Source organism: Sander lucioperca, chromosome 17 (assembly GCF_008315115.2).
Source record: "Sander lucioperca isolate FBNREF2018 chromosome 17, SLUC_FBN_1.2, whole genome shotgun sequence".
NCBI lineage: Eukaryota > Metazoa > Chordata > Actinopteri > Perciformes > Percidae > Sander > Sander lucioperca.
The window spans coordinates 19,869,856-19,878,051 of record NC_050189.1 but is presented as its reverse complement, the minus strand read 5'-3'; the positions used below and the strand labels follow the sequence as shown (position 1 = coordinate 19,878,051).

The 8,196-nt window shown below is 41.1% G+C and overlaps 2 protein-coding genes and 1 long non-coding RNA gene across 3 annotated transcripts in view; 2 read left to right on the top strand and 1 right to left on the bottom strand.

Annotated features, from left to right (window-relative positions):
- The window catches only part of LOC116064544 (zinc finger protein 239-like), an 893,026-nt gene that overhangs the window by 152,610 nt on the left and 732,220 nt on the right, over positions 1-8,196 (top strand). The window lies entirely within an intron of this gene.
- Positions 1-8,196, top strand: part of LOC116034141 (hemicentin-1-like) — a 1,482,957-nt gene that overhangs the window by 1,305,375 nt on the left and 169,386 nt on the right. The gene's annotated exons all lie outside the window — the stretch shown is intronic.
- LOC118493582 lies at positions 4,592-4,988 on the bottom strand. Its single transcript, XR_004895527.1, has 3 exons — positions 4,947-4,988; positions 4,731-4,850; positions 4,592-4,660 (listed from the first exon to the last, which is right to left on the bottom strand). It is a non-coding gene; the product is annotated as an uncharacterized LOC118493582 (long non-coding RNA).

The window sequence follows — 8,196 nt, the reverse complement described above, 5'->3', positions numbered from 1 at the left end:
CGTGCGAGAGGAGGAGACTCCGCGAATGAAGTGCTGCATTTTGTAACTGCAGCCTAACTTTTGTACACATTTGTTACTTTTATATAGCCTATATATATATATATATATATATATATATATATATATATATATTTATAATATTTCTGATTATGGCATAGCTATCTCCCCACCCAAAAAGGATAATAAGGTAATGGATAAAAAAAAAAAAAAAGAATTGCTTGATCATGGGGCCTGACCCGGCCCGAGGATGTGGTGGAAAATAACGGCCCAAGAATCTAAACTCTAGTGTGAAATGCTCCCACACCTTGGATGACTTAGGTCGTACTGATTTCTCTGCCTCCGCCATGTGTTTCAGAACAACGTTAAGGGTCTCTCCGGTCTCTCTCCGTATTTCCTCTACCCCCGCTCTGCTCTTTTTCTTTTCTTTCACTCCGCACCGCTCCGCACGGCACTCAACTCAATTGCTTTTATCTCCGCGACTGAGTGGCGTGTCGCGCGACACAACGAATCGATAATGAAATTTGTTGCCAACTTTTTTAATAATCGAATTTTATCGACTTTATCGATTCGTTGTTGCAGCCCTAAATATCAGTTTCTTTTGATAATGAGACTGGATTTATGAAAGTGTGAATGAAGGAGCTGTTTTTCTTGGAATAGTTAAATGTTAGGTTATGCATTTAGCATGTTTAAATATTTGTAGCCCACCTACCATATCGTTCGTTGAATCAGTTAATTTAATTTACAATTACTATTGTACTATTTTTCTTCTACTTATTTACACTTTTAAATATCTTGAGTTCCTTTAACCACCTTAAACCATCTGTAACCACTATTATTAGGCGTAGTTTACTTAATGACAAATGTAATAATAATCATTTATACTTTATTAATCCTGCAAGGGAAATTACGTTTTCACACACAGGCCTGAAATACACACAAATGGAGCGAAGTCCGAGTGAGGGGGCTGCAGCCTGACGGTGGACAGGCGCCCCGAGCAGTTGGGGGTTAAGTGCCTTGCTCAAGAGCACTGTACTTTGGTCCATGAGGGGACTTGAACCAGCAACCCTACGATTCCCAACTCCCTACAGACTGAGCTACTGCCACCCCTCAATGTAGACACACACACACACACACACACACACACACACACACACACACATACATTAAAATAACAAAACATGTTGCAGGCCTGATGCAACGTTTGAGAGTAGAGAAGTCCACTGTCTTTTCCTCCACTTCACTCGAAAAAGAGCAACAAAACATAGCATGGTACCGTGGTCAAAAGTCCTGTCTGCATGTGTACCAGTCTCTCAAGGTACATCTCATCACCCTTAAATGGCCTCCTTGACTCCTCCAGATTCCTCCCTTTCAAGTAAACCCTCCTCCTTCCTCTGTGACTGTGGCCCAGTGTTGTGGTTTCCTCTTCACACAGTTTGAGAAAAGGTCTCTTTGTTTTTCCATTAAAGCAGATGAATTCATTTTTAAATTAAGTTTCAAAAGAAGGCACTAAACCACAACATGAAGTGAAGATAAACGAAAAACTAAATGTTGAGATGAAAAATAAGCAACGATCCACACCTGAATGTAAAAGAACATGAATACGATGCAACACGTGTGTGTGTGTGTGTGTGTGTGTGTGTGTGTGTGTGTGTGTGTGTGTGGTCATTGTGACTGGTGATGATCAGCTGTTTCTATCTGCAGATCCAACAAACAGCTGATACATGTGTGTTTATGACAATAAACTGATTTTAGATACAAAGACAAAGTCTGTAACTTTAGGGATATCATAACTCCTATCTTATGATATGTATGGAAATAATCTTTATTAACAATATTTCATCAACAACATTCATCTCTGTGATTATAAACTAACAAGAGACTAACTGAGCTGCTAACTGCAGGAGGAGAAACCACGCGGCTGCTACACCACCCTCCACAGAGGAAATGGGTGTTAGAACTGCTCTGACCAACCTCAGACCCCCCCCACCTTGTGTTGAGACTGGTCTGGTCTGCCACCTGGTGGTGTTCTGTCAGTACTGCATCTCCACTGTCCTCACAGGAAACACTCTGAATCACTGACCTTACACACACTCAACAATTAATCTCTCTCTCTCTACCAGTCTGGTGTTGATGATTTGTCTCCAACAGCTCCACACTGAGCATGCTCAGTGATCCAAATAAAAACACTCCCACAATGCTGTGCAGCTTCAGAACACCGACTGATTTTCAGGCTTTAAAACATTTTCTACATTACTGTAAATCTTAATGCTCAAAGAGAAATGATGCAAATGCATCCAGAGAATAAATCACTTTTTATGTCTTTACTTGTCAAAAGATATATAATAAAATACATAATCTATAGAGGAACTATTTAGAGCTGAATGATAATAATAATAATAATAATAATAATAATAATAATAATAATAATAGGTGGGAAAAATAAGTCTGCTTCGTCCCGTTTCTTGTTTGTAAGTTGTTATAATTTTTTTTTCTTTTGTATGTTGCAACACACTTCTTGTATTTTTATATTGAATTTTAGTTATATTTTTTGTTCAAAATAAAAGAAAGATAAAAAAGAAATAGATGTGATAACTTCCTCCTTCACTTAATGGTAGAAAACAGGGGCACTGCAACAAATCCAAATCCTACAGAGGCCTGGACTACGAAGCAAGATTTGAGTTAACGAGGTAACTTCAGGTTCAACCCAGGGTTTTGTATATCACAACGGTGGATCACTTGTTACCGGGTTTAATTGCCGTGGTAACTTATGCTGAACACCTAACCTGGCCGGGAGCAGGTTATGTTGGAGATTAGAGATCAACTGGTGTAAAAGCACCGCCTACTGACCCATTTATTCTTGATGATAACGGCGTCAGCGTTCTTAGAAGATCCGGTGGAGCTTGGTGCGTGGATAGTGAGAGGTGCACTCAGAAGAGCCAGAACATTTAGAGACCGACAAAACCCTTTGGCATTCCCTGATGAGTATCTTTATGAAAGATATAGATTCTCAGCAGAGGGAATTACGTATCTTTGGCAGCTTCTTGAGCCGAATGTTGCCAATGTACACAGACTGTACGCATAGCGTTGCGTTATTTTGCTACGGGTACTTTTATGTGTAGTGTGTGATGTGGAGAACCTGAGTAAGAACACGGTCTGCCGCGCAATCCGCAAGGTGGTGCTTGCTTTAACAGCACAACTGAATACATTTGTTGTGTTCCCACGCAGTCCATCAAAGAGGGCTTTCATGAAATAGCAGGTACATAATAACTTAAATTGAAACTTCATTTATAAATAATCTAGGCCCCATGATGTTCACTGTTGCATATGAAATTCATCATACTCCTTAGGCTTCCCGAGGGTGATTGGTGCCATAGATTGCAACCATATCCCATTTCTGCATCGCTGGGGGAGAATGAAGTTGATTTCATTAATTGTGAGTCATTCCACAGCATCAACGTTCAGGTAAAGCATAAAGGATAGGCTACACATGTTTGGTCATACTGGTAAAGGAGGAGTCCTTCTGATGCACATTGATGTTTCCCTCACGTTAATGCTGTTATGTGGATGGATTTTTAAAACAAGATGCTTGTGCAGATGACTTGTGACCATCAATGCTTGGTCACCAGCACTGAGGCAAAGTGGCCTGGGTCAGTCCATGACTCCCGGATCTTTAGGGAGTCTGCACTGTGCCACAGATTCAAGCAAGGTATGGCAATTGAAAGTAACATTTTGTATTGCATTTTGTAATACTGATTATGCTAATATTAATTTTCATCTTCAGGGCTCTTCAGTGGATTGCTGGTAGGGGCCTATCAGCCCTTTTTGATGACCCCCTATCCTGACCCAAACACAGGGCCACAGAATGCCTTTAATGTGGCCCTTACCAGAACAAGGGTCAGGATAGAGATGACTTTTGGCATCCTTAAAGCCCGCTTTAACTGCCTGTGTGGCCTTCGAGTGGCTCCAGACTGGGCTCGTCAAATAGTGACAGCCTGTGTCGTGCTCCACAATGTGGCCTCGATAAGGAAGGAGAGATCCCCACCTGTCAGCCAGCAACCCCCAGATGTGGTAGACCCCATCACACTTGACTAAAAATATTCCGTCTTAAACCAATGTTCTGATTTACGTTCTGGAAATGTATGCAAATTAAATCATATTTTACAACTGAGTACATAATTTGCTCATTTACACATACATTTACAGGAAACTAGTAATACAAACAATATTTGACTTATTAGTTATCAACTGGGGAGGTTTCATGTTGATATATTATCCCTATTCACGGGGGTGTCTCCCCTTAACCCATTCTGTTGTCCTCGGGTCGATTTGATCCATTTTTAAATCATTTCAATATCAGATATTTGGGTTTCTTACAACCAAAAAATTGTAAACCAAAAAAAAGCAACGTGGATGTTTCCCTACAATGCTCTTCACAAGTTAAATTAATGATCATTTCACTACTTTCATTGAATTTGGATGTTTTATTCACTTATGTAGCAGTTTCAAAAAACAAATAGGACATTGAAAGAAAAAAAATGGTGAAAACCCCAACAAAAGACTCAAAGGCACAACGAAAAATCTTTGGGAAAAGCCACAAAAAAATTGGAACAACACCAAAACGTAGAAAAAAGTAATTACATCTTCATGTGTTCTGTCTTTCCTAGGAACACAGAAAAACAATGTCAGTGTAACTGTAAGTTTAGTCATTCATACATTCAGTCATGTACTACCTTCTTCTCATATTCAAGTTTTTCGATCTCCAGCCTTGTTTTTTTAATTAAAAGCCTCTTGTACTCGATGTCGAGCTCCAGAGTTCTCTTATATAGAGCCCTCACATTGTCTGCTCCAACCTGAAACAAATAAAGAACATTGTCCCTTTGCAAGGCACACTTGGAAAAAGTTGAAGGTGTCCATTTGACTACTGTGTTTCAAGGTCCATTGCTTACCACGTGTCTTTGTCTGGGCCTTGAAGTGGAGGCCCTAGGCTCAGGGTGGGGGGGGGAAGAAGTTCCTCCTTCTGCGGAGTTTAACACCATAGCAATTTAATCAATTGACTCATATTTGAAATGAGCACTTTAAGGACTTGTGACTCATGTTCAGACCACCACCATTAGCAAGTCATTACAGACACTTCAATCACAGCCACACATTCACACACTCTCACCATCCGTGTTGCAAGTGGTAAAACAAACTCAAAAGTGTACCCCCATAGCGCTCTCTGAGCAGGCAGACACAGTGTCCTGATCATCTAGGACCTCCACCTGAGAAAGTAAATGGCATATTTGATCCATGCTCAGCAACCACATATGGCAAACATACTGGTGTATGTACTAGTTTCACTGTTACCTCTGTATGGCACAGTGGGACGACAGTGGGTGGTGGCAGCAACACCACTGTATCTCCTGTCACTGCAGAGAACAGTAATACATTTCACTCCTACAATATTCATAAATAATTGTTGAATGAACATGGTCACATAGATCAGTGGTTCCCAACCTTTTTTCCTTGGCGCCCCCCCTACTTATGTCTAAGAAAAGCTGAGCCCCCCCTCCGAAACCGAAGTTGAGGTAACTCTCGAGATAGAGCCTTACTTTCTTTTTTGATACAGAGGAGTTATCAGCACTTTTACCTTTCTCCACTATGTTTCATTCATAAAATAGTGATGCCGTGGCGGCAGGAAAAACGAGGATGCTAGCAGCTAGCTGCTGACCTGATGACAGCAGGGTCCCAGGTTAAGAGGTCCCGGAGGTTTGGCCTACTAAGTAGCCTGCCTACAATATTAAATGAGAACAAAAATACATAGTGTTTTATACAGACTTTTGTATACATTATATATTCTAGGTTATTATCATAATTTGTTTAACGTGCAAATATTATTTTTTTTACCTCAACCTCAAACCAGATAAAGACTTGCGCACCCCCTGTGATCTTTGCTGCCCCCCTGAGGGGTCCCCGGACCCCAGGTTGGGAACCACTGACATAGATTACTTGAAACATACCCTGTACATATGCCTGGGTTTCCAAGCTGTTGCCACCAGGGTCTGAAGAAATGCCCCCTTCTACTCCTTCCATCAGGGGGGGACCCTGATTGCTGGAGAGGGCCAGCTCCTCAGCAGGAGTGAAGTCCTGTGGAGGAGGGGTGCCTCCAGTCTTCTTCGCCTCATTTTCCTTCCTGTTGGCTGCAAGCAATTTCATTGTTCCATAGGCCCTTTGTATACCAATATCCTACAAAAGGGACTGACTCGGGCAATTCAGCCTTGTACTTGTTGGCCTTAAAATATGTAAAGTATTGCCTACTGCTACTTATGAATTATGTTTTTATATTTATTTTTTATTTGCTCCCACGATCTTTTGCCACTGCCAGGGTTGCAACTGAAATAATACAGTAACAAAAGTTTAACGTTATGGAATGCACAAGTGTAATTATGGTCACATCTTGCACCTGGGGCAGTGATATCTATAAGTTATATAACTTATGCATTTACAGCGTCTGCTATTTTCTGCCAGCTCTGTCAGCAGTTTGTATTCCTCGTATTTTTGTAAGATTAGTGTCGTTCATCTTGTGTAAAATAGGCGGCTCTCATACTTTTGTCCATGTTTGTGATTGGACATACGGTGCAAACACCACCGCTTTTATGTGAACGTGCGCCGCTGGATTGGGAAACCCTGATTGAACTAGTTGATAACCACCGTCGTGACACAGCTTATGCGGGACAGCAGTTGTTAGGTGAAGCCGGGTAACTGAAAGAAATTCAGGGCATGTTGATCTTGATTCGTAGTACAGGCCTCTGTAGCTGTGTTTGCGTACTTCTACAATCTATTCTACCCTGAATGCATCATGTTAGCTTCATAGTGTGAATGAGACAAACATTGTCAAACTCTCTTTGGATGAAAGCATCATATCAGTTGAGTCAGACAGCCAGCAGGTGGCAGCACAGCTCCTTCTATTTCTTTACACATGCTCAGTTCAGCTCACAGTTCACTCTGTTGGCTCAGTCTTTAATTTATGTATTTTTTAATTCAACTGTCACTATATCACAGTAACGTTTAGGGGACAAAATAAAGTGCTTTAACATGTCAACGCTCGGGTGACCAGATTTCCCGGAACTAAAACCGGGACACTTTGTGTGCGTGACCATAGTGCTCGTGCACGCTTTTTAACGTGAACATGTGCCAGCCCAGGTCAGACATGACACAGACAGATTAGACACAAGTTTGCCAACAGCACACGTAGGTCTACTGCTCACAACATAATGGGGTATCTCAGTTTATATTCATTTTCTTGGTGCGTAGTCTACATATCTAAGAAATAATAGGCCATTAAAAGACATTGAGTGTGGGACCAACTTTATTTTTCAGAATTAAAGCATTCTTTTGGAAAATACACCCACTGAACTTGTGAAAAACTTTGTAAAAAAAGATATTTGTGATTGCATGGCACTAAACGAATGATTTGGAACTGCTGCCACAGGCTTGAACTAAAGTTATGGTAACACTTTACGGTAAGGGTACATGAATTATGAATTCATGCATGAATTAATTAATGATTTGTGCATTACTTCCTTCCTTTATATCTTATGAATCATGAGGAATTGACATGAGTTCATAGCCTTTCACTCATGACCTCATACATGAACACATCAACTAAAGCATTAGGTAAGGTGGGGACATCATTATGCACAAGTTGTTGACTCAAAACACACACACACACACACACACACACACACACACACACACACACACACACACACACACACACACACACACACACACACACACACACACACACACACACACACACACACAACATCACACCACAGAGGGTCCACAGTTAATACATTTCAGAAACACTCTGCAGCAGAAAACAGAACAGAGACCAAACTCAGACAGTTAAACTAAAATGACCGACAACATGTCTACGTTTCCTAGCAACCTTCCTCTGAACAGTACCATCCATCCCAGAGAGCGTGTTGTTGAACTCACCTGTCTGAACCTGAAGTGGAGGATCATCCATCAGCATGTTAGCATTTAGCATGTTAGCCACAACCAGCATGCACCTGTTGGTGAAGTAACATGGCAGCAGGTGTGTTTGATTTGTGTCACTTAGTGTGCTGGGTGGGTGGAGCATCAGCTAATTGACCCTCCTGTTATTCTTGATACCAGATGTACATTTGAGGATAACAGGAGGGTTAAGGT